Below are 27,634 nucleotides of genomic sequence, written 5' to 3' on the forward strand. Positions count from 1 at the left end.
TTTTGTACCGCTGCAGGATGTCCTGACGTCACCACGCCGCCTATACTGGATGAACGCACGAATGCCAGAAAGGCACAAAAACAGAAGAAACTACAAAAATGAAAGATAGAGAGATTCAACCGCTCCAGTCTTCGTTGAGGGTAAACATTTGGACACATTTTGGTTTTTACCAAATGCCCGGAAAGAGAGTTTGACGTGAGCTTCACCGTGTTCAAGGTTCGCAAAACGAAGACTGATCACTTCCGGAGCGCAGCTAATGCACGAAGCTAAGCTACGTTGGAGCTAAGGTATGCAACGCGGTGTTTTGTGCGATTGGTCAGAGCAATGAACAATGTCGACATTTGGCTTCAACTGGTCCACTTCCACTGTCGTGTTTTTGTACCCACAGCCATGGATACTATTAAAGCTGCAGTATGTACCTTTTGTAAAGAATATGTTTTGTTATTTGTTAAATCACCTTGATAGTATGTATTGATAAAGATTATCTATGAAAACATCGATATTCTCCACCCCCAAAACACCCATTCAGAGCAAGGAGGAGGTCTTAATGTTGTCGCTCAATGTCATGTACTATCTGCTAAATGTGCTAATGGCAGATAAACTACGGTATTTACCTTTCCATGAAACTCTTCTTCTTCATCATCATCTTATTATTATTATTATTATTATTATTATTATTATTATTATTATTGTTCTTCCTGGCAACGTTTTAAAGTAACGTTTAGATGTGCTTTATCGCCATGTACGGGAATGAAGTGTAGATCTATGGAGAGCCATTTCAGCCAAAATTAAATAAATAAATAAATAAATTGGTGAAATAAAAAAAAAAAAATGAGTCAAATAAATCAATAAATGAAGAAAATGAGTAAAATAAATAAAAAAATTAGTTAAATAATTTAGCTTTTTCATTAACCCAATTTTTCATTTATTTATTTTTCATATCATTTTCTCAATTTCCCTTTTTAGGGAGTGGTTTAGAGTCGATCGCCATTGTTTTACCTTTGTTTACCTTTGCTGTGATGCATCACAGCTGCTGCAGTTTCTCAACTTCAATAAACTACAAACTTGGACTAACTACCTCGTTTGTCTGCGAGTATATTTCATTAAGTAACAAACTCCTCCGCTCCTACCTTTTTACTCTGGTCTCTGTCATTTAATCAACCTGTTACCGTGGCAACCGCCTGCGCCCCACAAACCCAGCAGAGATTAGTTAAAAACACAACGGATTCAGCCCGTTAAGATATTAGGTTTTCAGGCTTCACATTTATTTCTCGGTTATAAAGCCTCTCTTCTCATGAACACAGCGGTGGCTGATTAGCCAATTTAAACTTCTGCTCTGCTCATCAGGGTCTTTGAGTCCCTTTTTATTTTTGTAATGGTGATGAAATGCACAGAAAGGTGCAACACCTTAAGATGTATTGGATCAGAGGACGTGCTGGTCTCAACATCCTGGCGCCATTCAGTTTGTCACCTACTCCAGAGATCAACTCAAAACCTTCCGCGATAGTAATTGAGAACCCCTATTGATTAAGTATGACTGTAGTTGGAAAACAAACGTCAGCGTTAGCTTACCGTGCAAAGTCTGGGCAACCAGAGGATCCTGGACGGACAGCAGCAGTGCATGTCTGAAAGATGGCCTCCGATGCAGAAAAAAAAAAAGTCCGAGAGATTAGAGTCCTTGGCAAACGGCGTTTTGACTAAAATCCGAGAGGTTAGAGTCCTTGTCAAACGGCGTTTTGACTAAAATCCGAGAGGTTAGAGTCCTTGTCAAACGGCGTTTTGACTAAAATCCGAGAGGTTAGAGTCCTTGTCAAACGGCATTTTGACTAAAGTCCAAAGGGTTGGAGTCCCAGTTGACGGCGTCTCAACTAAAGTTCTACAGCTTTTTATTTCGCTTTCTCACTGTTTACGTTTTAATTATGTTTTTTTAAATCTCTTTCTCACATGCTGTTTTTATTTTAATTATATAAAGCACTTTGAAATGCCTTGCTGCTGAAATGTGCTATACAAATAAAATTTGATTGATTGATTGATCTCCAAGGCTTCCCACTCTCATTCTCTCAGCTTGATGCTCCATAGAGCTGCCTCTGGATATTGCAGTTCACTTACGATGTACAGAAAAGTCTGCTCCTTATAGTTGGATCACAGCTGGTAGCTACGAAGGTGTCCCCAACCTTCAATCGTAAGCCAACTTCAGCGGCCGCTTCGTCCAAACTATAAAAACCCCCGATGGTGAAGCTCTGAGTCCATGAGAGCCGCCAGCTGAAACACGTTCTATCTTAGCGGCCACACGAAATATAAAGTCAGGAGTAATAACACTATTTTCTAATTAAGTTAATGAGCTTCAGCTTATTGATAACCCATTAGTAGGTCGCCATCTTTCTTGAAGCAAAGTACGATGTGACGCTAACCAACCAATTGGGGAAGTTGTAGCCTGATGACGTGCCTCTCCTCATTTGCATTTATTCTTTTCCCCCTTTTTCCGAGTTTTGCGGGGAAAATAGAATGTGATAAATGAGAAAATAAGGAAATACTAAATGAATAAGGGAAAATGGGAAAATTAAACATTTTCAAACAAATGTTAAATGAAAAATAGATAAAAGAAAAATGGGTAATAAAAAAGGGATATATGAGAAATTGATTAATGAAACTGGGAAATAGAAAATCGGGTTAATGGAAAAAGGAAATTGAAAAACGGTTAAATGAAAAAATAGATTAATGAAAAATGGGTAAATAGATAAAGGGATAAATGAAAAATGGACAAATGAAAAATAGATAAATGAAAAAGGGGAATAGAGAAATTGATAATCTGAAAAATAAATAAATGAAAAATTGGGTTAATGAAAAAGGGAAATTGAAAAGTGGTTAAACAAAAAATAGATTAATGAAAAATGGGTAAATGGATAAAGGGATAAATAAAAATAGATAAATGAAAAAGAGAAATTGATAATATGAAAAATAAATGAAAAATTGGGTTAATGTAAAAGCTAAATTAAAAAATGGGTAAATGAAAAATAGATAAATGAAAAAGGGAAATTGAGAAATTGATAATATGAAAAATAAATAAATAAAAAATTGGGTTAATGAAAGCTAAATTATTTAACTAATTTTTTATTTAATTTACTCATTTTCTTCATTTATTGATTTATTTTACTCATTTTTTTTATTTATTTCACCTATTTATTTAATTTTGGCTGAAATGGCTCTACATATTGATCGGGATACTACACAGATTATAAATCGAAAACAAAACAATGTCTTTTCTATCCATTTCCTTCTTGAGGTATTTTAATAAAAATCAATAGGATTCAGAAGTGGAATGTTTGTCCAAAATGTCTTGGACAAACATTTTGAAATAAATTCAACTCTAATTTATTTCCTTGTAATCACCAGTTTGCTTCTCTCAGTAGAATATTTGGAACAGAACAATGGAAAAATGTTTTACTGTCTCATCTTGAAAACAAAAATTAGCCTGAGCATTCACAACAGGATCTGCTGAAGTAGCCGAGAGCAGAGGGGGAATAAAGTTACACACTGCAGCTTTAAGGAGTGATTATCCAGCATGTTGGGGAATTCTGTACATTTGTATGGTTCTTCACTAAATAACTACAAAAACTGTTTCTAGAACAGGCACAAATGAAAATGACAAACAATGCCTCAGATTAATATGAATGACTTATGAATTGTAAGTTTTAAGTGTTGTATCTGCTAGCACGAGATATGGCAGAAATCTTTCAAACTGAAAGTTGTCACAGTGCAAAAAGCTAGGAGGATATTTATTGGACCTCTCCTGCTTTTGAAGTGCATATTTTCCTTTAAAGTTTTTGGGAGTCATGCTGAAGGAAAATGGGTTTATGCCTTTGAACGGCCAGGTAGCTCGGAATAATTGGTTTGTGTTTGTTCAGTACATGCCAGGAAAAACGCAGCCCATCCACCTTGGGAGAGAGTTCCAGCAAGCCTGAGTTAGCTTTCGTGCCGATATCTGGCCCACGTGAGAAAAAGCCAAGAGAGCTGACTGCTTACTTTCATTTTTTCACCGTCAATTTACGTGTTTTGCTAAATGGGTGGAATGCTGCAGGGAGCTGAAGCCCAGAAACGTTTCCTTAGACTTTATTCACTTGTCAGGGAAACAGGAGGTCATGGGTCAATTGCTTCACAGCGATTTTCCGGATGAAAAAAAATAAAAGGGAGTTTGTGGATTGGGATATTTTGAAACATCTGAAAACATGTAGCAACAAAACAATTTATTGATGACTTGAATAATTTTTCTAATTTTTCTCTCTAAAGAATATTTAACAAATCATCATCCTAATCTTCTGTCACATGAACTAAAGATTAGGGTGATGGCAAGGAGGCCTTCCAACTTAAAACACTTGGTGTGGACAAAATAGGATTAGAAATATGCAAAAAACAGTTAATCAATCAGAAGTGTTTAGCTGCTGAAATAACAAACAAAACTATAATTATAGAGAAGGAAACAAATTATTCTTGACTTGTCGTTTTTTTAAATAATAATGTATATTATAACAGGATTTCTTTCAGTTTAAAACTTTCTGTTTTTTAGAGTCCTACTTAGCCTTCAAAGACATCTGTGATGGATTAAATATCATTTATTAACTGCAAAAAGGACAAAATTTTCTCATTGTAAGTTAGAATCTGTATCTAAAGGCAAGATCAGTGTGTAAGGTGTAATAACCTACTGTGTTGACAGGCCACTTTCTTCTAAAAGAGTGTAAATATGATGTAGGAGTTCATGAGTAGATGCATAGGGAGGGCTGTACACACAGAGGACCATAAAGTACTCTCTGTTGGTCTTTGAAATGCTAAACACAAACTGTTTTTTGGGGTGAAAAACCTGAGGGAACATTTAGTGTAGGACTCAGAATCAGCCAGCAGCTGTTGGCTTTCCGCCGGTCAACTTTCCTTTTCTCAGGCCAGTAACTACAAACTTCAGCAGACCTGCATAAAAGTCAGCTTTTCTCAATCACACGTCAGGCCGTTTACTGAAAAACATGCTTTTTCTTTGAGCTTAAAAGAGGGAAGTTGCAGTTTCACGTTGGCTGACCTATGAAAAAGTGAGGAAATAAAAGAGCGGGCAGAAAAACAAAAAAGATAGACAAGCATGCTGGCACTGAACCAGAAACAACTCCAGAGAGATGACAGTGGAATCTGCAGCCTGGTTCCATCTCTGTCCAATGACTTTACATTTCACATGGCTGCTGCTCATCTCTTCACTCTGACAGCCTCTTTATTCTTCCAGTTCCTTTGTAGCTTTTATTTGGGACAGAGGCTTTTAAGCTGCCATGCATCCCCCGCTGTTTGTATCATTTATCCTGGTTGCCATCACAGATCACGGCGCCACCATAAGTTCTGCTGTTCTTGGACCAGAGAATAGGAGGAAGTAATCCATAAAATGTGTGGTCCCTCAAGAGGACGCGGGCAGATTTAGGCTTCATTTACAAACTCTCACTCTGGGCTCTTGTTCTCTCCTTTGTCAGAAACCTTTTTAATGAGAAACACAAACGCAGTTTAAAACCCAAACAGAGACTTTTAAGGAAAACCCCTAATGGGGAATATAAAGCATCTACAACCTTCATTTTTTTATTGTCCTTTAACTATGAAGGAAGGTATACAAAATTTCTGATTATAATCAATGAGAAGACAGTTGTGTAGATGGACACCAGACCATAGAACTACTTAGTCTTTCCAGTTGCTGTTTGACATAATTTAATTGGGGAAAAAGCAGTCTAATGTAAACTGACAGCTACACGTCACTAGCAGCTTAAAGATTTGATTTGGTTAAGCCTCAGCACTGTAAACATGGGAAAAAAATTATAGTGTCTTGGAAAAGTTCATTGCCCGTGAACGTCTTCAAATTTTGTCACATCACAACCTGTAAGGATTTTACTAGGATACTTTTTTGATACACCGACAAGGTTTTCTTCCTTACATTTTCATAATATGTTTTTCTTCTTATTTCACCTTGTACATCTCATTGGTCCAACTAGTTTGGTCTTAAATGTGCTACATAAATTGATATTTTCACCCGTCTTTTTTCACCTTAGTACCACTTTACAACGCATTCTCCCAGTCCTACACATGGACAGTACAGGAATTCCTCTGAAAATCATCAAGATTATCTGTGATGTCCTTCTGGCCAGCCGTGTAAAACTTTGGACAACAACTCTAAACATACAGCCAGAGGGACGGTGGAGTGTTTTAGGAAAGCGTATGTGTTAGAATGGCCTACTCAAAGTCTCGACTTGGATCCAATTGTAAACCTGTAAGAAAATTTGACAGAGCAGACATGGATATCATTCAGTTTGTCTGAGTTTCGGAACATTTCCAAAGAGTACTGGAAAAAAAAAACATCTCTGGAGAAGAAGTTCCACAAATTTTTGACTTAAACTTTGTAAATTGATAAATTGTAGAAAAGTAAAAGAAAATAAATACTTTTCAAAATGACATAAGATTTAAATGCAAAATTGCCTGCATAATTTGTGATACCATTGTAGTCCCCATGTGATTAGGCTTAAAAATTGAAACAAGAGAAAGTGTAAAGCAATATAAGACTTACAACACCTTCACTTTCAACCTTTCCAAATTAGCTCATTTAAATTGATTGTGTATTTTTATTTGATTCAGCACTTTAAACCCTTAAACATTTCTCTTTTTTTCTCTTTAGCTCCATCCAACTTACTTTTCTGTAGGTCTAGGGCTTTCAAAGGCTAAAACAGTTCAATTGCAATGGGAGAAGTAAATCATGCAGTAGTTTTTCTATGAAACCTGTTTATGCTGGAGGTTGCCAGATATAATGAGGACTAAGTTTTTATGTTAGACAGCTACTGGGTACATGGATGGTAATTTGTCTCATTGTGTAGACTACGGATGAAAAAGCAGCCACAAAAGCATGGTTACCATAATAAAAGCAAGGACAAATAAAACAAGCAAAATGAAAACCATATGCTAATAGCTGTTTGCAGATGGATTCAGAGTTGAGCAATCTGTATTATTTTCTCCATGTGCCAGAATATAGGTGAGAAGTTTCTGTTTTAACACTGTGCAGACTTTGTTACATCTTTTTTTTTTTTTTATAAAATATGAACCCGGACAAAAATAAATATGAAAATGGATACCAGATGGAATTTCAAATCAGCTAAATCGGCAGACAAATTGGTTCTGCCATCGTCCGACATGAATCAAGAATGCACGGAGTTGCTCTAGCATTGTGCTCTCTGTGCTTACTCATTATAGTTGCCCTATACATTATCAGTGACAGTGATAAACAACACTCCTCATTACATTACCTCAGCTTTTCACTTTTACTTTGCTGACAGTATAACTTTCAAATCTACTGAGAATACAAAGGACCATAATAAATGTCCAGTTATGATAACGCAAGTCTTTTGATCAGATTATTGCAAAACTAGCTACAATTCTGTTTTATTGACAAAAAAAGGCAAACTAATTTTGCAATCTAAACTTTTTTCATAAAACATATTTTTGATTAACTTTTTATTTTTTTACTGTGAAATTTCACAACAAAAATAAAATAAAAAGATAAGTGACATGTAACTTATCTTCATAATTAAATTGCACAACAATGAAGTTAATCTAAACTTTTTTCATAAAACATATTTTTGATTAACTTTTTATTGTTTTACTGTGAAATTTCACAGCAAAAATAAAATTATGAAGATAAGTGACATGTCACTTATCTTCATAATTAAATTGCACAACAATGAAGTTATCGTGTGCGATATCTGTGCAGATATTGCTGTGCACAGCATGTTGTTGCTGCACAGCCCCACAGCAACATCATGACTGGTGTACATATGTTTCTACAGAGTTTTTACAGAGATATGACAAACAATTACTACATCTAAGTGTGCAATTGCATGAGAAGATAAAACATGTGGCTCAGAAAATGACGACGAAAACTTTAAAAACCACATCTCCAGTTAAGTTTCAGAAAATCATCAAACAGTTGTGCTTTGTACATAATAAAGTGTACTGAAGAGTGATTCAGATGAAGTCTGCACAACTCTCCTGGAACCACAAGGGATGTGTGAGAACAAGAGGAGAAGGTTGAATAACACAGGCTGAAATGAAGCTGTCATTTTTCACTGCCAGCATCTTTGTGGAGGGTAAAAACCCTTTAAGGCCCTTCTCCACAGGCGTGGCTTTAACCGGTTCTTCCTCAGTCAGCAATGGCCAGATTTGTCTCCATTTGTAGATCCTGCATCTTCCCTCCCTGCTTTTTGGAACCACTTGGTACAAGTCTGCTATTGCACACAAACAGTTTGATTGGCAGCAGACGGCATTCGTTGATTGGGCCCATGGCTTTACATCACTGGATGAGTGAACACGGTACTTGGAAAATCCTCAAACAACGTCTCAGCCACCATTTTCATTTCATGATGAGACCATAGCGGCTGCCGAGACGGCGAGCTGCAAACCAATAATCCCATTGTGAAACCTTTACATCCAAACCCTTCTATCAATAGTGGAGGAAGAGTGAATTCATCATAAAATTCAACGAGCAACCCGCAATGAACAAATATACTGAGGGATTTTGGAGAAACTGCCCGCCTGAGTATAAACATGGAAATTAACAGCTAAACTCCTGCCCATATTCATAGTCAGAAACACACAATACCAACGGGGAGACGCACAACTTTACTAGAACCGAACCAAACATTAACCAGCCAGAGTGAGACTTGACCATGGAAAAGAGGCTGTAGATCGTTGGGGAAAACACATATTTCTTAGATCAACTAAATTATGTACAAAGCCTACAATAAAAATTCACTGCAGAGTAAAGGAACAAAAATGATCAGGACTGGTGTGTTGTCAGAGATTCCCAAATCCAAAATTGCATGTCAGAACACCTTGATCGCTAAGCTGGTCTTTCGAATAGGATCAGAAAATCCCTAGTAGAAATTGCAGAATTGACACTTTGTTTCACATTGGCTGCAAGTACCTACAGAACACTTTGCATAAATTCCTACTCTTTGGCGTTTTTCCTCTAGTGATTTCCCTGTTGTCATTTTCCTGTCTCTTTACACACAGTGTTTTGAAAATTTGGGGACTTCCGTGTTGTTAACGTCTGCTTCCTGCAGCTCTGCAGTGCTTGTCCTGCTGCACGGACAGAGCCGTACCCAGGAGTTCAGCTGTGTCCTAACCCTCATTAGCCACTGCATAAAGAGTCTGGAGAGAAGGTCATTTGATGCCTAATCAATTTGGTAGTTGATTCTTGCTAGAAACAATGAATATTTTTTTAATTTCTGTATTACTGTTCACCTTGATGCAGTGCTTTAGATAGAAAAAATGAAGTGCAAGTAGTCCTCTGAATATTTTAGAAACAGGACAGAAACATGGAGGATATTTTTACATAGATTTGTCTATAGATGAATAGTTTTGACGTACAGAAATTACACAGAACAAAACCAGTTCTAAATTAAATCTAGTTCAGCCATATTCAACGTGTTTTGGAGCCACCTATTAACTTCCAGTCGCATGCTGGCGTTGAAAAAGTAAATATGTAAAATAAAAGCTTTTAGATTTCAATATGCTCGTTACTTTTACAGTAATGTACATATATCTCTTCTCAGAATTGCTTTATGTGATAATGGTGGCAACGGTGGCAGACATTCGTCCCGCAATCGGTGGGTTGCCGCTTCATTCCCTGCTCCACCTGCCTCTGTTGTGTATTTGGGCAAGATGCTTCACCTGGCTTGCCTGCTGGTGATATGCAGATGGTATTCTGAAAGAAGCCCCAGTATGCTCAGGGGTAAAATTTTAAAGTGCTGGTGCAAACTGGTCTACTTATAGCACTGCCTGGATGACCCATTGAGTGGTTTTTGAGAAATTCTTTGATATCAGACTCTCCCTTCTTTCCACTATGTGATCTAAAACACTCAGGTTGGCACCAAAACAGCATCTTCCAGACCTGTGTCCATGAAAAACAATACTCACATCCTGACACACCTATCCACCCTAAACACCACTGAACCACAGAAATCACTGCTGGGCAACTGCTTTTTTTGGTTGTTTTATCTGACATTGTTCAATCATAACCGACAACGTGGTCTGAAGTCATCATACATCTCGATTTCACAGACACAACTTGTTGTTTTTAACCTTACAGACACTCCAGAATATCTGCCACGCTAAGGCGGAGGATGGAGCTGAAGAAAACACAACAGGAGGACTTGCAAACTCCAACACAGAAACGATTCAAACTAGAGACCTTCTTGTTTTGAGTTTACTGCGCTCACCACTATTCCACCATACAGCCACTGGTATGTACACAAAAGTAACTCATTTTCCACTAGTGCACCCTAAGTTTCATCGCATTATGCTTCCACACCACAGTTATGCAATCTCACCATCCCAGTCGCAAAATGCAGCGTTCCACTCCAGAGAGGAAAAAATTATGAAACTAAAAAGTTTAAAACTGATGCCGGCAACGTTTTCAACATTTCACTTGCTCCTCATGTTTTCCCTTAATTCATTTTCTTTATGTCCGTGTATAAAGTTACCTCCCCGTAGTAAGTCTAACACAGTGTTTACTTGATTGCCATGGAAATGGGCACAAATAGAATACCATCAGTTAGCAGCAGCTCAGCTGAAGCATTTGCCTGGATTAATCTGACATAAAGGCAGCGCTTTGTTGGTAATAGAGATTTCTTTGGCGTTGTTCAAACAGAGCAGCCTCAAATTGAGGACATGTGTTTAATTTACCATGAAACCCAAGATTTCCTTCTTGTGTCTCAAAGCATGAAATTGAACTAATTAAATTTTAGAATTCACAGATCTAATGTCCGTCATCTTCTTTTATCGCCGTGAGCCCAGTTTCCTCTCCTGTGTTAAGCAAAACAGATTCGGTTTGTTTTAAATCAGGTATGTGTGCCCGAGGATACACTGAACATTAGCCCATGTCAGGAGTGTTTATAGGAGCCTGGTGCATACGCAGACACTCCGCACCAACACATCCACGATACCCATTAAAGGCAAAGAGAGCGGAGATGTGTCATTGCTGAAGCACGCACTTACTGTAGGTTGTGGTTTGAATTACAGCAGCCTCAAATAAAGTAATAAGTTATTAGCATATCTGAAATAAAACAAAGCTGTGAGGAGGAAAAGGTCATAACTTCAGTCTTCAAGCACCACATTCCAGATAACAGACTGAAAATATGATCACCCAGTTTTTTATTTTTAGACATGTAAATTTACATTTGCAGAGATACCTTCAGGTTCGTCAAATGCTGACCACATTACACAAAAATAAACTTTAGCTGCATTCAGATAAACGTACACAAGTAAGGAAAACCAGAAAGATCCTACTGGCTGAAATCCAGTGCAATAAACTCCACTTGTGACAATAATACATGAGAATTTAATCCTGCATTCAAACAAGGAACAGAAGATTATTCAGATGTCTACTTGCAATTCAGAAACGTTAGCCTTTAGGAGGCACTGAACTTGCAAATGATGATTTCCAGGTTCCTAAGCTTGTAACGCTTTAACAAGTCTCATTAATTCAAAGATGTCTTCCGGTCATGCTCATAGATGTACAAAATAAAATGTAATACAAGCACAAGTCAACAGAACTGTGATTGACAGACCCTCCTCCTGGCTCTGATTGGTTGTTTCTGACCGAGTGGTGTATTTCTGCAGATGGCAGTGGGACGACAGGAAAAAGGCAGAGGAGCTCAATATTTTCTCAGATTATCCTCTCATTATAATGTCTGTAATGTCTTATAGTGACAGTGTTAACAAATATCTGAGGCTGTCACAAAACCGGTGGATTTGTAGATTTATTTCAGGATATCTGACTGCAGGCAACAGAATATGATTGCAAACCCCACTGTTTTAGATTTTAATTGGACAACATTGCCAGCTTGACAGTAAAATTTTTTCAGCATTTTACTTTTGCTGTAGTACATAAATATTAAGTAGAACGTAGGAAATCCAGGGAAGGAGTGCAAACTTTTGTATTCCCCTCTCTTCACACTTCCTTTGAGTTCATATAATTACAGTCTAACTCTGTTTTTGATTGTTTTACAAATTATACTTTGAGTTCAGATATGGGGTCAAATTTCTCTAGTTCTGCAGCACGTTGCTGAAACATTTCTTTAGGTTTGCATTATGCACAGCTTATTCGTGACTCACTGCAACCATTTAATAATTAAGAGGTTGAGATGGCAATTGTTAAAAAATTTAAAAACGCCCATTTTTTTGCAGAACGTGTGGAGTTCTTTGCTGTTCTCATTTCCCAGCCACATTGACAGTAATTTCAAATAAAAAGAATCAATCTCAGTGCAAAGACGAGCAAAAGATACAAAAGCGTTAAAAAACTGAAATAAAAAGCACGAGGAGAAACACTGTTGTACATATAATTTCTTTTAAAACATGTTTTGTCTTCTCTATGTGTTACTGTCACCGACTTCAGCATTGCAACATAATATGTTGGAGTTTAAAAAATTAAAGATTGAGCGCATTTCTGGCTTTAATATTTTAACTTAGCTGTTATCCTACATGGATTAAGACAAAAAAAAAGGAAAAAATGAAAACAAATAAAACAGACTGGATGACTTATGTTTACACAGCGGTATCTGCTGATGGGTTTAATAACTTCCAAAGGCCTGGGTCGTTTCCTGCCTCTGTCTCTGCAGTCGCTCGGACTTGCCCGGTACCCCCTCACTTTGCTCCTGCAGCACGGATTCAAGCGGAGAGCTTTATTGTCATATTGTCCATGAGAAAGAAAGAAGACTTGGGACCTCTCAGGCAACACAACCCATCAGGCCTTGCTTTTGATCTAATCTGTGCTGGACAAGAAAACTCAGCAGAGCTTGTTATTAGTCAGAGGGATAAGAAAAGGGCTCCTTCCTCTGCACACGCACTCTGGCTTTGCCCTCAGAGGGCAGATAAGCCTTCATACTAACTAACCACTCAGGAATCCAAAGATAAAGTCTATTAAGGGATTGTACGCTCACGGATGGATGTATGAGTGTGTGACCACAGCTGAGTGTGCGTGACGAGCAAAGCCTGCAGCTATATTTGCATGAGCATGAGAGCATTTTATATTTTGTTTGTCCTCGCAGCTGAGATCCCACATGCATCGTATTTGACTTTGACGGCGGGCGGTGCCATCTGGGAAGAGCACAGCATTTTGAAAGTTTTCTTGACACATCTTGCAGATTCATGTCGCATGGCGGAGGGGTTATGTGGAGTTTCACTTTCACGTGGAAGCGTGAACTGACACCATTTGATTTAATCAACAACAAGATGGCCAGATGTACCCTGTTGGAGGTTAATGATTAAGTTGTAAGTGAAGAAATTCACCTGAAACTTTGCTCCGACATCAGATGGATGCCCAAAACTAACAGGAGCTTAGTGTTGGTGTCCATCAACCGGATGTAGGAAAACATGCTGTTTTATAGATTCTTGGCTTCATACAGGGAAGTGTTGGGCAATTACAATGTAACATGGGAACTCGGTCAGAGACATTATGAATATACTATCGTTTGATCTTCAAATGAAAGCAAATCTGCAAAAAGGACATACATTAAAATTTTTAACAAAATAGTAGCCAGCATTAAAATTTATTGGATGTAACTGTACTCCGAAAATGTAAAAACTAATTTAGAATGTGATGAACTGTAAACATGAATTTATTTAAATACACTGCTCAAAAAAATAAAGGGAACACTCAAATAACACATCTTAGATCTGAATGGATGAAATATTCTCATTGAATACTTTGTTCTGTACAAAGTTGAATGTACAGAACTGGATTTGGAGCCACACACAAAATTAAAGTGAAATGTTCCCTTTATTTTTTTGAGCAGTATATAATCTGTATGGACTGAACATACTAGAAATTTGTGTTGATGAATGGGCAGAACATTGACTGTACAACACTGGTTTCTTTCAATATTTTTGTTCTGCATCATAAAAGTGAAAATAGAAAATCCTGAAAATGAAAGTTCAGTGTCTTTCGTTTTTTGGATTTTCACAAACTTGACAGCAAGCCAGAGAATTCATGTGCAGTTTGGTACATACTTTAGTTTTTTAGGCACGGTTCATAGCATTTTCGGTTCTTTTCTATTGATTAGAGAATAGAGTAAAATATTAAAAGAGTAACAGATAAAAAGTGCCCATTATAGAATTGATTTTATTTATTAACAAAGAATATGCAAGTTTAGCCACTAACCGGATGGACGGACAGACGGACGGATAAACGGATGCAACGAGAAAACCAGGCCCTGCATACATTTGAGAATGGAATAAGTTTGAATCATTTTGTGTTGTTTCGATATTTAGTTAACACAGTGTAACAAGATTTACTTGAATTCATCCTACAGGCACCTCTATTGGGCAATCCCCGACTTGTGAGTTGTTACATCTCATATGCTGTGCAGCGTTTCCTACTAGCACAGTACTCCAGCCAGCTGGATTTGGATAATAGTTGATTTTTCTCCAATGCCAATAATGTTTACATTCAGTTTTGATGTTGCTTCAGGTGAGTAATTCAGTAAAGTGCAGAGTAAAATGTGTGTTCAGTATGTATCCTGACATAAAGCTGTTGCTGGATGAGAAACCTTAATGTCCTAAATAACAATTCACTGATAAATGAGAGTCCTCTTTGTTTTGTTTTCATGTCACTTGTTGAAGTCGCCTGTTAAATGATGTATTGCGCACTTAGCTCAGAGTTGAAAACAATCTGCACGAGTTCGATCATAAAACACTGCAGGTTCGTTCGGTACTTGTGCGAGCGTGTGCCGTACCAGACATTTTCGGGATGATTAAAACCCTAATATTTATTCTGACAAGTACAGCTTAATGTTTTGTAAGTTTTCCTTATCAATAACTTCAAAACTTCAGTAGATATAATTACAAACTAGTCGATTAGCATACACATTATGCAATCACCTGGTAGCTACAGTGGCACTCACCTAGCTTTTTCACATCTGTCTAATGTTATCCTGTTGTGTTTGCTTGGATAAACTGTATTTTAATGTGGCCAAACTCTCAAAATATACCTCTTCCATTTGCATACTTTTATCTTTTAGTTTGCAGAAAGCAACATCAGAGGAAAATTTGCTAAAACTTTACTTACTGAGATAACATTTTTAATTGTGCCCACACTTAAAACACAACAAGGTTTGGATTGCTCTTTGATTAAAATCTGGCAATGAGACTGGAATTTTGTGTAATTGTTGAAGAATTATTTTTGACGATAATTTTGATTTAAGATAAACAATAGTCTGAAGCATTATAAAAAAAACATTTACTTTAGATTTCACTCCCAATTTTTAAAACATCTATTAAACTTTGATTGAAAAACTCCTATTAGTATTAACACATTTGTTTTTAAGTTACTCCTTTGGCCTTTTCTGGTATCAGTTTACCATTTTTCCTCAGCACAATTAACTTTCTAGTCGAGTCTCAAAACTTTTTGCCATGATCAAAAATGAATTATGTTAAATCTTGGTTGGGATTTAACCAATACATGAAGAATATCTCATAGAGGAGCTAAATTTTTCCTTTTATCTCCTATTAAACATTCAAACACCAACATCAACTGCGAAGACAGTCACAGAAAACCAGTCCCGTTTTTCTTCTCGAGCAATGAAAACCTGCTACAGGCGTACCTGAGGTCCAAGTTGTTGCAGACCTGCTACTATAGAGACCGTCTCAACCCAGCAGCATTTTCATTTCAGAGGCTGCTCCTTGCAGCACGGCTAGCAAAAACTCCGTTAGGATTACCCTGGCCTAATTAAGATTAATTCTAGCATTTATTCCTCTCCACTTATTGTATAAATCATGTGTGACAGCTCAGTATTGAGTCTCGCTGCCGAACTAGGGGGGTATTACAATGGTGGGTTGACACCGGCACATAAGGCCTCCCAAGGCAGGTGGTTTTAGGCTGCAGCGCTTCTGACAGGCTCCATTAGCCAACACTTAACTTTGACAGTGAAGAGTAAGTGCAGACCTGAGGTCCCAACCCTCCCCCCGGGTCCTGTTTACCTTTCAGACCACACTGGAAGAGCTGCTCTATCTGACAGGGAAGAAAACTAGAGATTCATAATAACTCTACAGAACACCCACAGAGCCAGCAAACACAATACCAAAGAAAAAAAAAAGTAAAATGTCAGAAATAATTTGTTTGCCCAACCATGTCTCTCTCATAACTCTAGTCAGCTTTCTGGACTCTGGTGATGCTCTCACCTGGTTTTAAATGATCTGGCGTTTGTAATCGCTGACCATATTAAAAGCCAGCCACCTGTGGGCTTAAAGTTAACAAGTCAAATCACACTTTGACCCTTTAGTCTGAGGATGGTCTCTCAGGTCCCTACCTTGCCACGCCACCAATGTTTTATTTGGCTGCTGATCTGTTCTGTGAGCCAGACGTATCGGGGAAACTTTCCAGCTGGCCTGTGTGGCAGAACAGTAATCAACACAGGAATGTTTTTGGTCAGCAATGCACAATTAAATGGTTTGTGCATTTTGAAAGAACTTAACTTTATGGCTGGAAAATGCTGGACAAGGAAGGCAAAGAACATTGAAAAGGCATTTTTCAAACAATAGATTATGTATGAGAGTTCATTTAGGGTGCCTAAAAAGAAAAATCAAACCTGGTTGGAGCATCATCATCACTCTCATTTCCAAATGTTGTTAATTTATTTTTTGAGATTGAACTCGCAGTACTTCGTCCTCAGACATCAGTTTTCACATCTAGCCAAACATTGTGAATTAGACTTTGAATGGGCCGTTCTAACACATGAATGTTCTTTGCTAAACCAGTCCCGCTGCCAAAATCACACGATAAGTTATGCATGGAGATTGGTGTGAAAAATTTGCTTGTTGAGTTGTGACAAGAACGGGTGGACGACATGAGGCTGAGAACAAAATGACAAGATTTTCATCAGCCTGACCATGAAGAGCCCTTAAAACTTTTATAAGGCACTGTGTAATGCACGTTTTATTGACAATTAAAGGTCAACATGTTATTACAGAATCTGTAGCATCATGGTATAATGAAAAACAAAGCAAATATTTCAGTAAAATTGTCTCCCAGAAGTGTTGAAGATCTGGAACTATGACATTCACATAGCAAAGACAGCATGAATAAATGATGGTGAATGCGACCCAATAATAACGTTAAACAAAACACGGTTATGCAATCCTGCTGCAATGATCCCAGTTACATTAGTCTGGGAAGTGGGGGTTGGTTTCTTTGAAGAGGACATATGCAATTGTGTATTTCTGTCTCCCGTTATCACCAACACAGGAGCTCGTCTCATGGCTCGTGACAAGGTTGAGCCTAAAAGATGGCGTGTGCTTCTCCACGAACTTCCTCGTGTCAGTGTGACTCTTTGATTGTCACCAGAGTCAGCATGTTAGTTAAAAAACTGGATGTGATTTGGCCAACCCAGCACCAGTCTAAAGTAGTGCTGCGGTCCAGTAATCCTGTGGTATTTTAACCAGAGCGAGTTGCAGACGTTTTATTAAGGCCTCAGGACATTGTGTCAACTTTAGGCACAAATGTAATAAATCTCCTTCAGGGAGGTTAAAACTTAAGCTAGAAGCTATAAAACGTTTGGTCATTTGGAAAAGAGGCACGGTTTAAAGGGGACTTATTATGCTTCCTTGAATAATTTAACACAGGTCTGTGGCTTTACAAAACATGCTCATTACATTTTTTTTGTGTAAAATCATTTGTAGATAATGAGAATTCACCTGGTCAGTTCTGAGCTCCTTTCACAAAGAGAAAGGAGCTATTATGCAAATAAGCTGCTGCTTGCTGGGTCCCCAGTTTTAACGTCACCCTCTCACTTTACACATGTGGAAATGGCTTAAGATCTTAAAAGGTGTTAAATTTGAGTTGTGGAAGCCTCAGGCACCCTGATTACAGCAAATATTGCAATTAATTAAGTGAATTAGATTTCCAGCATCTGTTACCAACCAGTTAACAACTCAAACAAAATGTGAAGCCATGCCACATGCAGTACTGAAATGTCAGTTTTACAGTGGCTGGCACATTATTAAATACACAAGTTTCACTGAGCTAGCAGACAGGACAGGTTTTCTGGGTGGTGTTTTTTTTTTTTTTTTTTTTTTTAAACATCCCCTTTTCCAGTTCTGACTTGGCATTTATAATGGCCGTAGGCCGTGTTTAATTTGTTCAAGCTCTGCAGAGCAGGACTGCTTACAGGAAGTCGAAACAACAGGCAACGGTAACTTCACTTTCCTTCCTCAGATATTTTATTTAGAGGGAATCCAGAGTGAAACTTTATGTTCAGAGCTGTAAATCAAACACGCGGGGATTTACCAAGATTACTCGAGAAAATTTCTCACCATTGTACAAATCGCTCACCGGTCTAGTCGAGTTATTTATTACGATGTTTGACAATCGAGCGCAAGTCCATGCTGGAGATGTGACTCTCTAGGAGGGCTAATCAGTTCGTTCAGAGGCGCCATCCTTGCAGTGTTGCTGTGGTGGCATTAGCTGGGTGCCATCCAAGTTGCATCACAGAAACACTTAGAAGAAGTGCCGTCTCTGCTGCCTCATTAGTTGGTGCAGTGGCTGCTGTCAACATCAGCCACTGCACCCACCATTGTGGGCTTCAAAGCACAGGCTCCAGCTTGTGAGCCGTCCAAATATTTCTTTCATGAAAGCCTCATCACATCAGCGCTTTCATCACTAAAAAAGGTCAGCGAGAGCGAGAGAGAGTAAGAAGGGAAAGAGGGAAGAGCTGAAATCCGTTGAGGCTGAGTCAATGGCAGTGGAGCCTTTTGGGGAGAGCAACGCCACGGAGAGATCGAGAGGAACAAGAACCAGGAATGAACGTTGTCATCACTTACTGACGTGGCACAAGTTGAACTGAATCTTTTCAGCAGTTCCTTTGGCCACAGGTACAACTTAAAGGGCAGTTTTATGTGAAATAAACTTGTTTGAGTTTTATATCATGTTGTAATGTTATTCTTTTGATTCTCTAATGCAGTGGTTTCCAAACTATTTCTGGGCCCCCCTTATGGCTTACAGATAGCTGTCTGGTTGAACGATGTGTGTGAGCGAAGGGGGAGTGGATTCTTAGAGGACTCCCTTTGTACTCTGCCCCAGCTCCAGACAAACAACGGGGGAATCAACTTTTTGGGGGGCAAAATAAGTCGTAGCTGAACATAGACAACAACACCAGTAGCCTACAAGCTACTTGTTAACAAGCTACTTGTTAATTAGCTAGCTAGTCATTTTTAGCTAACATTACCTGCATTAAACAGCTTTACTCAACTCAGTCGGTTAGTTTGGGGGAAAAACTGAAAAGTTCTTTGCGTTTTGCTGGTTTGCTGCCATGATTGTAACACACCTGCGTAGCTCTGCAGAGCAGTAGCAGGTCTCCTTCACTGCTGCACAGGTGTAAACCCAACGCAGCATCGTAGCGCTCATGTTGTTTAAAGGCGGCTCGGAAAACCAGGTTACGACATGTTTACAACGGATTAAACAGTTTTAACTGCTGATAAAAGTGGCAGAGGACACAGATATGGGAAGTGTGGAAGCCCCTACTGTATCAGATTGACATAGGAATAACCATTGGTCATTATTCTTGGCCATTCTAAGGTAAAAACCCACCGCATACAGCGTTCATGCTTTTTCTTTTTCTGTTTTTTTTTTGTTTTTTTTTTTCATCCAGACGGCTTCCCGTGCCTCCCCTGCAATGGCACGGCGCCCCCCTTAGGGGCACGCCTCACAGTTTGGGAACCTCTGCTCTAATGCATGTTTGCGAAATCCTTGAATCTCCCATGGCAACCATTCATCTCTCCAAAACTCGTGAGTGGACAAATCTCCTCGAAGCTGCAGTTTCCAACCTTCCAAGCCTCTGCTTCACAGAGCAGCGCTCCCCTTCCACTCCCCCACTCAGTTCCTTCAGACTAGCCAGCAGCAATTAGCAAACATCTGGTGGAACTGCTCATTTGCTGAGCTCATTAAACGAGCTACTTCTCAGTGAAACTGTGGTAAACATGTTGTTAAAGGGTTAATAGAGGAGTGATATTGTGATGACTTCCTGGAGGCAGTGTCTACATAAGAAATGGAGTCTTGACTGAAGTTCAGTCTGGAAGACTCTCTAGGCGCACCTTGTTCTTCAATCAGTGCCTCCCTCTCTGCAACCCGGACCTATCAACACCGGTCCAAGCCTCACTCCAGCGAATCATCGTCTGGGCTCCAGTTCAAAAGGATCTTCATCCACGGCCTCCTCTGCTCACCAGCCACGATCAACCCACCGCCGCCCCATCTCCACCTTCAGCTCCCGACTCTTAGGCCTCATCTTCCTCCGACCGCCGCCACCAGCACAGGCCCCAGGGGGTCTACATTCCTATGCTGCATCAGGAATGTTCATCGAGCTTATCGAAGTCCAGCTCGACGTCCCCGGCCGGGGCCTGAACGCCAAAGAACTTTGTGTTTATTTTCATGTTTATCTTTGTCATTAAACTCTTTAATCGCTTTTCTCTCTCCGTCTGAGTCTCTCCAGATTGAACTGAATGTAGCATAGTTACTTGATTATGCTTTAAAATACTATGGAACTGGAAAACATGACAATGTAGATATTTGGAGCTAAATCAAGTTTGTCTTATTTTGTGACAAATCACATTGCTTTAAAATTATTTTTGAACAGGTTCTCTCTTTAGATCTCGTATACAGTTGATCAAATATAACTTACATCAACTTTTCCAAAAGAGTGATCACTGTGGTTTAATTAAACTGATTATTCAAAACAATAATTATTTCGCAGGGCAGAATTGACCTTCTTTGCCAGAGCTGAATAAGAGGACTACAGACGTTCCAGCAGAGTAATCCATAGCCTGGGTCCTTAAAGCTGACATATCATCAGCATCTGGCCCCAAGCATGCTTGCTGCTCCATATGTCTCAATAAGGAGGCAGAGAGTGAAGTTTGCGGTTGTTCAAAGGTTACATAACACATATGTGGGGCTGATCTATATTTCAGACTAATATCCTAGTGACAAGGACGATGGTGGTTGTGGCTTGTGCGCAGAAATTCTAGTCAAAATACAAATGTATGTTGTCTGAGAATAAGATCGCACCATGAAATAAAAGAAAATTATTCTACAAAGTGATAGAAAATGTTAGATTGATTCAGATATCGCAGTCTGTGCTTTATGCCACACTGAGTGGAGGACCCTATTTGAGTTTTGCACAGGAAACAACCTTTTTTATTTACTCTCTTCTTTCCATTTTGATCGCGTGGCTTGAAATTAAGCTGCAACGGCATAAAACCACAAAAAGTCTTTTAGCCCTCCAGTAACATTGTGGATGTTACACATTCACAATGAGCCCAAATATTCAGAGTAAATTCACAGAGACACCAATTGCTCCTTTTTTCTGCACATGCTTCGGTTGTCCAGTGTTCTTCAATTTTGCGCTGGATTCACAAAACAGAATATATTTAGTAAGTACATGAAGACACAAGCCAATCAGATCTGTCAAGTCAAGAAAAATGATAATACAGAACAAAAAGTTTCAACCAGAACGAAGGTAATTGCAGGAAGTCGATATCTAAGTCTCATGTTCACCCAGATGACTGAATATGTTACATACTAGCAGTAGCTCTATGGAGTTAGATTTGTTTCACAATTATTCAATCAAAAAAAATTAATGTCAAACAAAAAAAATCTTTAAAAAGTTTTTAATCATAATAATTTTTTACGAAACAAAAAATTTTAAGATTTTTTTTTGATTGAAGTCACAAATTTTTTGATTGAAACTTTTTTTTTTGATTGAATACTGCTTTTTTTGTTTGACATGATTTTTTTTTTTTTTTGATTGAATAATTGTGAAACAAATCTAACTCCATATAGCTCTTCATTACTTCAATCCCTGGCCTAAAAATTATATAGACACCAGACTTCACACACGTCATGAATACGGCAACACTGCTCATAACCCTAACCATGACTCCTGTTAATAAGGACTGTCCTTGATTATTAAATTTGACTTTTGACAACAGGCAACTACACTGAACCATTACAGTGCAGGTATTTGCCATAAAACTCAATAGGCTTTGACATTTTGATGAAATCATCTCGTCCGCCTCTGTACGTTCCTTCCACAAGCATTTCTTCATCATTCGTCATTCTTCCATCACATGTGGTTCACCTCATTGTTTAACCATTTTTCTTGTTTTTCTAGAAAAAGATATATACACTCCAAACCTTGATTTAAGAAGAAGAGCAAAACATCTTCCTCACGTTTCATCCCCACAGTCTTCATCATGGCCATGCAGTGCAGAAGCTGGACTCAGATGAGCAAACAACGCCGTCAACACAATCAGCCCAGAGACAGAGAGAAGACCGTGTGTCATCAGAGGAGGACTTGAGGTTATCATACTTTAACATTCTCTGGTCTCCCGTTTTCGCTATCTGTGAGTTTATCTTTGTGGCTTTCCTCTTTCTTGGCTCGCTGGCTTTCTTCTGCCTCACTGTGAAAAAGCAGGAGGCCCTTTTGTCCAGCCGCTGTTATCTCTTGGCGTCATTCAAAGAAGAAAGAAACCTCTGGGTACACATGGAGTCAGCTTAAGATTCAGCACTGGAATTGAAGGAAGAGGTTTTGTCCCCGTCACAAACAATAACAACGAAAAATAGCAACAAGAACCCATTTAGCAACATTTGGCACAACGACGCGCAAAGTCTGCGCGTTTGTCCAGTAAAGAATGTGCGTTTCTAAGTAGCTCTGTGCATCAAAGCGCGATAACAGAGACATTACGTAGCTGGCCTTTTTTACCGACAGGCACAGATAACAGAGCTGTCAGTGGATACGACTTAACACTGGAAACATGTTGCAGAGCAGCCGTCGTTACACTGCGGCCCTGAAAAGCACATGTCTCTGCTGGAGGCTAATAAATCAGTAGAGTGGCTGTTTTTATGTGGGCCCCTTTACCATAGGTCTTTATCTTTGGTATTTAACCACTGCGTACTGCACGGACTGAGGTTGTAAAACGAGTCTGATAAATGTCACTAAGGTCACTGTGGTAATTTTGTTAAAGCCACTGTAGAGCTTCTGCCTTCAGCTGCCATGAGATAAATCAATCAGTGGATGAACGGAAACCTCAAAAATGAACCAATAGTCAAACCAGACGTTATTTAAATGACTTCAGAAGACAGAGTCATAGATGTAAAACAGGGTTGTAAAAATTCATTTGCCCCCTTTAATGTTTTTACAATTTTGGCTGTCAAAGTTTAATTTTTCAGTTTAACAAACAGATTTAAATACCAGATGAAGATACTTGGAATATACAAAAAGCAATCCTCATTAATCCAAACTAACCTCACCCTTTGGGAAGATGAAATTGCTCCATCATGTATTAACATTTCTTTTCAATTTAGCAAGCTTCTTCCAGATCTGATCACTGTTTGAAATGTTGAATAAACACTAAATAAATCTCTGAGTCTGACAACATGTAGTAACCTAAAGAAAAGCAGCACATTCTTCCGTCAGCTAAAGAAATTCAAGAACCAAAAATGGAGAAAACATGAAACGGTGAAGAATGTTTCCACGAACGGCTGGCCGACCAAAATTACTCCAAGAGTGCAACAACGACTCATGAAGGAGTTCACAGAAGAAATCAGAACAGTAATGAAGACATTTACCGACTCATTTACGTCAGTTAACGTCTGCGTTCGAGATTTAACAATAGGAGAAAGAGTGCAACATTTCCATGGATAAAACCGCAGCTCGCAGAAATAAACCCCACAAAAGCCTGTTTGTATAAAATGTCCTCAGAAAACATCTTAATGATCTCCAAAAGATTGGGGAAATTTTGTGGACTGGCAAGAGAAACTCTTTGGAAGGTGTCCAATGGCATCTGATGAAAAACTAACACGGCGTTTTAGAAAAACGGTTCTACATAACGACGATAGAATGGATTTGGCAGCTTGATGTTCTGTGGTGGTTCTGCTGCTTTAAGACACGGGGAAAGTGAACTAATTGAACCATTATTTCTGCTCTGTAACAGAAAAGTAAGGAGAATGTCTGGCTATCAGCTTGTGAGCTGAAGCTCGGTTTTTATTTGGTGTTGCTGCAGAACAGTGATCTGAACCAACCACGGAGAAAAGGGAAATTTTGAAGTTGCCAAATCCAGAATTAGATCCAAGTAAGACCCTGTGGTTTCACATTTAACCACTCGTTCATGGCTGAAAACTCTTCAGTGTAGCTGAATTAAGATTATTCTGCAAAATAACTGGACATGTTTTAATTTGCTCAGGTGCTAAGAAATTAAAGTTAGCGATGATTAAAGCTATATGACAAATAGTCACCATTGTATTTCACATTTTATTGTAACAGATTGAGAACATGTTGGCCAACAAGAACACCTTTCAGATTTTTTTTCCTACCAACACCCTGAACTTTGAAAAGTTTCTCTCAAATCAGAATCATATTCAGCCATTATGTGACAGTTTATATATTTTTTTGTCATTACACTCTCATTTGTGTAAGTGTAGTAATGGGGAAAAAAAAACTAAAATCACACAAATGCCTGAATCTAGTGTGCTAATTGATGAGAGAATAACATCGATTAGATCGGTTGACATAAATGTGTAATTTACAGGTAAAATAAGGAAATCCGTCCTCAGATTAAATGGTCTTTAATCTATTATTAACATTTCTTTGGATTTGCCTGTAAAACATTTTCCCTAACCAAACTGGGAACATGAGATTTTTATTAATGAGAAGTGCATTATAAATTAAATTTATTATTATTATTATACCTCTCCTGTCCTCTTTCACCGTTGCGACATTTGTAGATAGAATGAGTTTTTATGTCAACCAAATGAAGAGAATATTCCCGGCTCGGGATTTACCTACTCCTCCAGAAGTGTCTGATGATCTTTGTGAAGAACCAACGCTTCATCCTTTTTTCTTTTCTCTTTTTGCCTTACTGCTGGGTTAATAGCCCTGAGCCCGGGAGAGTAACACGACTCTCTCATTTCTTGCTTATCACCGTACAGGGAGAAATTCAAGACTCTCCACATTTAGGTTCACAGAGGAATTGTGGTCAGTGGGCCCATCCTTTCTCTCTCCTTGCATGAAATAACAACTGATTGCCACAAAATTGTGCCTATTTTACTTTAAAAAAAGGAAAGAAAAATAAACAAATATTAAAATCTACACAACAAATCTGCAGCCTTGAAAAGTTATTTGTCCCCTAACAGATGTCTGTTTCAATTTTTAATGTAGAAAGTAACATAATGGATAGAGACAGACATTTTTAAATGGTGACTTAAGTTTTTAAAGCTATCCAAACCAACTGGGCTGTAGGTGAAAACATAACTGCTCCCTAAACCTAATAATTTTTGTTTTGTTTTTTTGCCACTACTGGGAGCAGCAGCAGCTTTTAAGTATTTGTGAAAAAGTGGCAGTGAGGTTTTTTACATCACTGCAGAGGAAATTCAGTCAAACTCAGCTTTGCAGAATTGTTTTCATTCAGCTACACTTGCAGGTATTTGGTCATGATCAGCCTGTACAAATGCATGTCACTGCAACTCAGTTTATTTTACGACTCATTGCTTATTGACTTTGACTAGGCCATTCCACGGCCATCTTTTCTGAGCCTATCAGGGTTGGACTAACCGAAGTGGCGTTTCACTCTTAAACCCAGAATTTGTATTAATTCATTATACATTGCTCAGCTTTAATAAGATAATCAGTTGTGGCTTATTTCTTTTAATACTGTCAAGATTTGTAGGTTTCTGGAAACAAAAAGATGCCCTTTGAACAAACTTTTTTTCTCAAGTAATGATATTTTTCAGCTCATACTGGGAAAGGTTTGTGTGGGATTTTTTTTTTTAAAGTGTCCCCCCATGAACTTTCAGTCCCAAAATAAAGCCTTTGAGACTTTCTTACATTTCAAAATCGACTTCAGACATTGTTATAAATTCACATAAAACTTTCCACCCTTTTACAGATTTAACCGAAAGCGAGAGAAGCTGGAGATGAAAATTTGATCAGATGTCCGGGGAGTGTCGGGCTCCAGGCCATAAATTTGAAAGACTCAAAACTCCCCCGACAACATACAAATGTCACATCATGCGCGCACAGAGTTCATGTTCAAAGTGCTGTTCTGCAATATTGCAATATCTGTTGTGACCTTCTTCTAGTTTGTGGCGTTGCATCATGGCTGGCTGATGTAAGCTGGTGAACACAAAGGAAATCACACAAGTTGCATTCATTCCAGCTCTCTGTGCCTCGACACCGCGTCATTACTGCATGGAGGCTGTGCCGCTGTCTCTGCTCTTCCTCTGGTGTGATAACCCTCACACACACCTCAACACCTGCCCAGTTCCAGAAAACGATGCAATGCTGCATCCTCTGCAATATAGGATTTATTTTTTCCTCAAGGTGGAAGGAGAAGGATGTGATGCGGTTGATCTGAACACATCAAGTGAGACATCAGTGTGGTAAAGAATCAGTGTCAAAAGCTGAAACATGGCCACATTTCAACTAAAACGACAGATTAGTTTGATGCTACGTGTAACAGGAGTCACACCTTGCAAAGAATTTGACTTTTTTTCCCTCATCAGTTCACAAAATATTTTCCCAACACGCTTTTAGATCAACAACATGACGCTTGGCAAACGTGTGATGGACGCTCGTTTTCTTCTTGGTCTGTAGTGATTTTAGCCTTACATGCTACTTTAAATGCTGTTTTGGATCCATTTTGTGATGTTGTTGATGCGCTCCTGGAGTAATTTTGATTCACTGGACTTAAAAGTAGCATTGTAACTCTCTCCGGATTGATAACGTGTTTCTCATCTGTTCTTGAATTTCTTTCAACGGGGAGGTGGTGTGTTGTTTTAGAGATCATTTAGGTTACTTCCTGTTGTATAGGTTATATGGGAGTGAATGTTTTATTTTGCAGCTCCAGCAGGGAATGAAAGGCACACAGGAAGAAGATCTGGAACCGAAAGGAAATGAGAAGTAAATACAAAAACAGAAGAATAAACCAGGAAACTAAATATGAAGGAATGGACTTAAGACCTTTATACCTGCTACAAAGGAACCCAAACATTAGTAAAAAGGAAGTGATTAAAAAACAAATGACCCAAAACTCAAGCACTTCAGGATTGTGACAATAATCAGACCCGGCTAGTGAAAGTGAACCAAAACACGGCTCCTCACAATCAACTGCTCATTAACGACGGGGGGGAATGATGTTTTCACAGAGATCCAGACTGGTAGTGTCTTCCTTTACTAAATGTAGTCACCATTTTGAGAACTGCTTTCTGTTTTCACTGGCGCTCTTCACTCAGATATGAGAACTGACACAAGACGAGAGCTGAAATGAAGCCGAGACTTTTAATCAAACCAGAAGTTTGCACCTTTTTCTTCATTCGTTTCACATTCTCTGAGCCTACACAAACACAACACACGTCGGCTTTCGTCGCTGGGGATGCAGCAGCAACAGAGCTCACTGTTTTCCCATTAACCTCAGTAATGGTTTGATAGCTGGGATATTTCTCCTTTATCTGTACGTGTAGCAGGAAGTCACTGGGAGACTGTATCACAAAAAGCTACGTTTGGTCTTTCTGTTTATTAATTTGTATTGTGTA

The 27,634-nt window shown here is 38.7% G+C and overlaps 1 long non-coding RNA gene across 1 annotated transcript; it reads left to right on the plus strand.

The window, feature by feature from the left end:
• LOC107833042 (uncharacterized) lies at positions 1-27,634 on the plus strand. The gene is made up of 4 exons (XR_001658751.1): positions 1-287; positions 10,151-10,304; positions 22,292-22,405; positions 26,944-27,634. It is a non-coding gene; the product is annotated as an uncharacterized LOC107833042 (long non-coding RNA).

Source organism: Poecilia formosa, unplaced genomic scaffold (assembly GCF_000485575.1).
Source record: "Poecilia formosa unplaced genomic scaffold, Poecilia_formosa-5.1.2 Scaffold314, whole genome shotgun sequence".
Classification (NCBI taxonomy): domain Eukaryota; kingdom Metazoa; phylum Chordata; class Actinopteri; order Cyprinodontiformes; family Poeciliidae; genus Poecilia; species Poecilia formosa.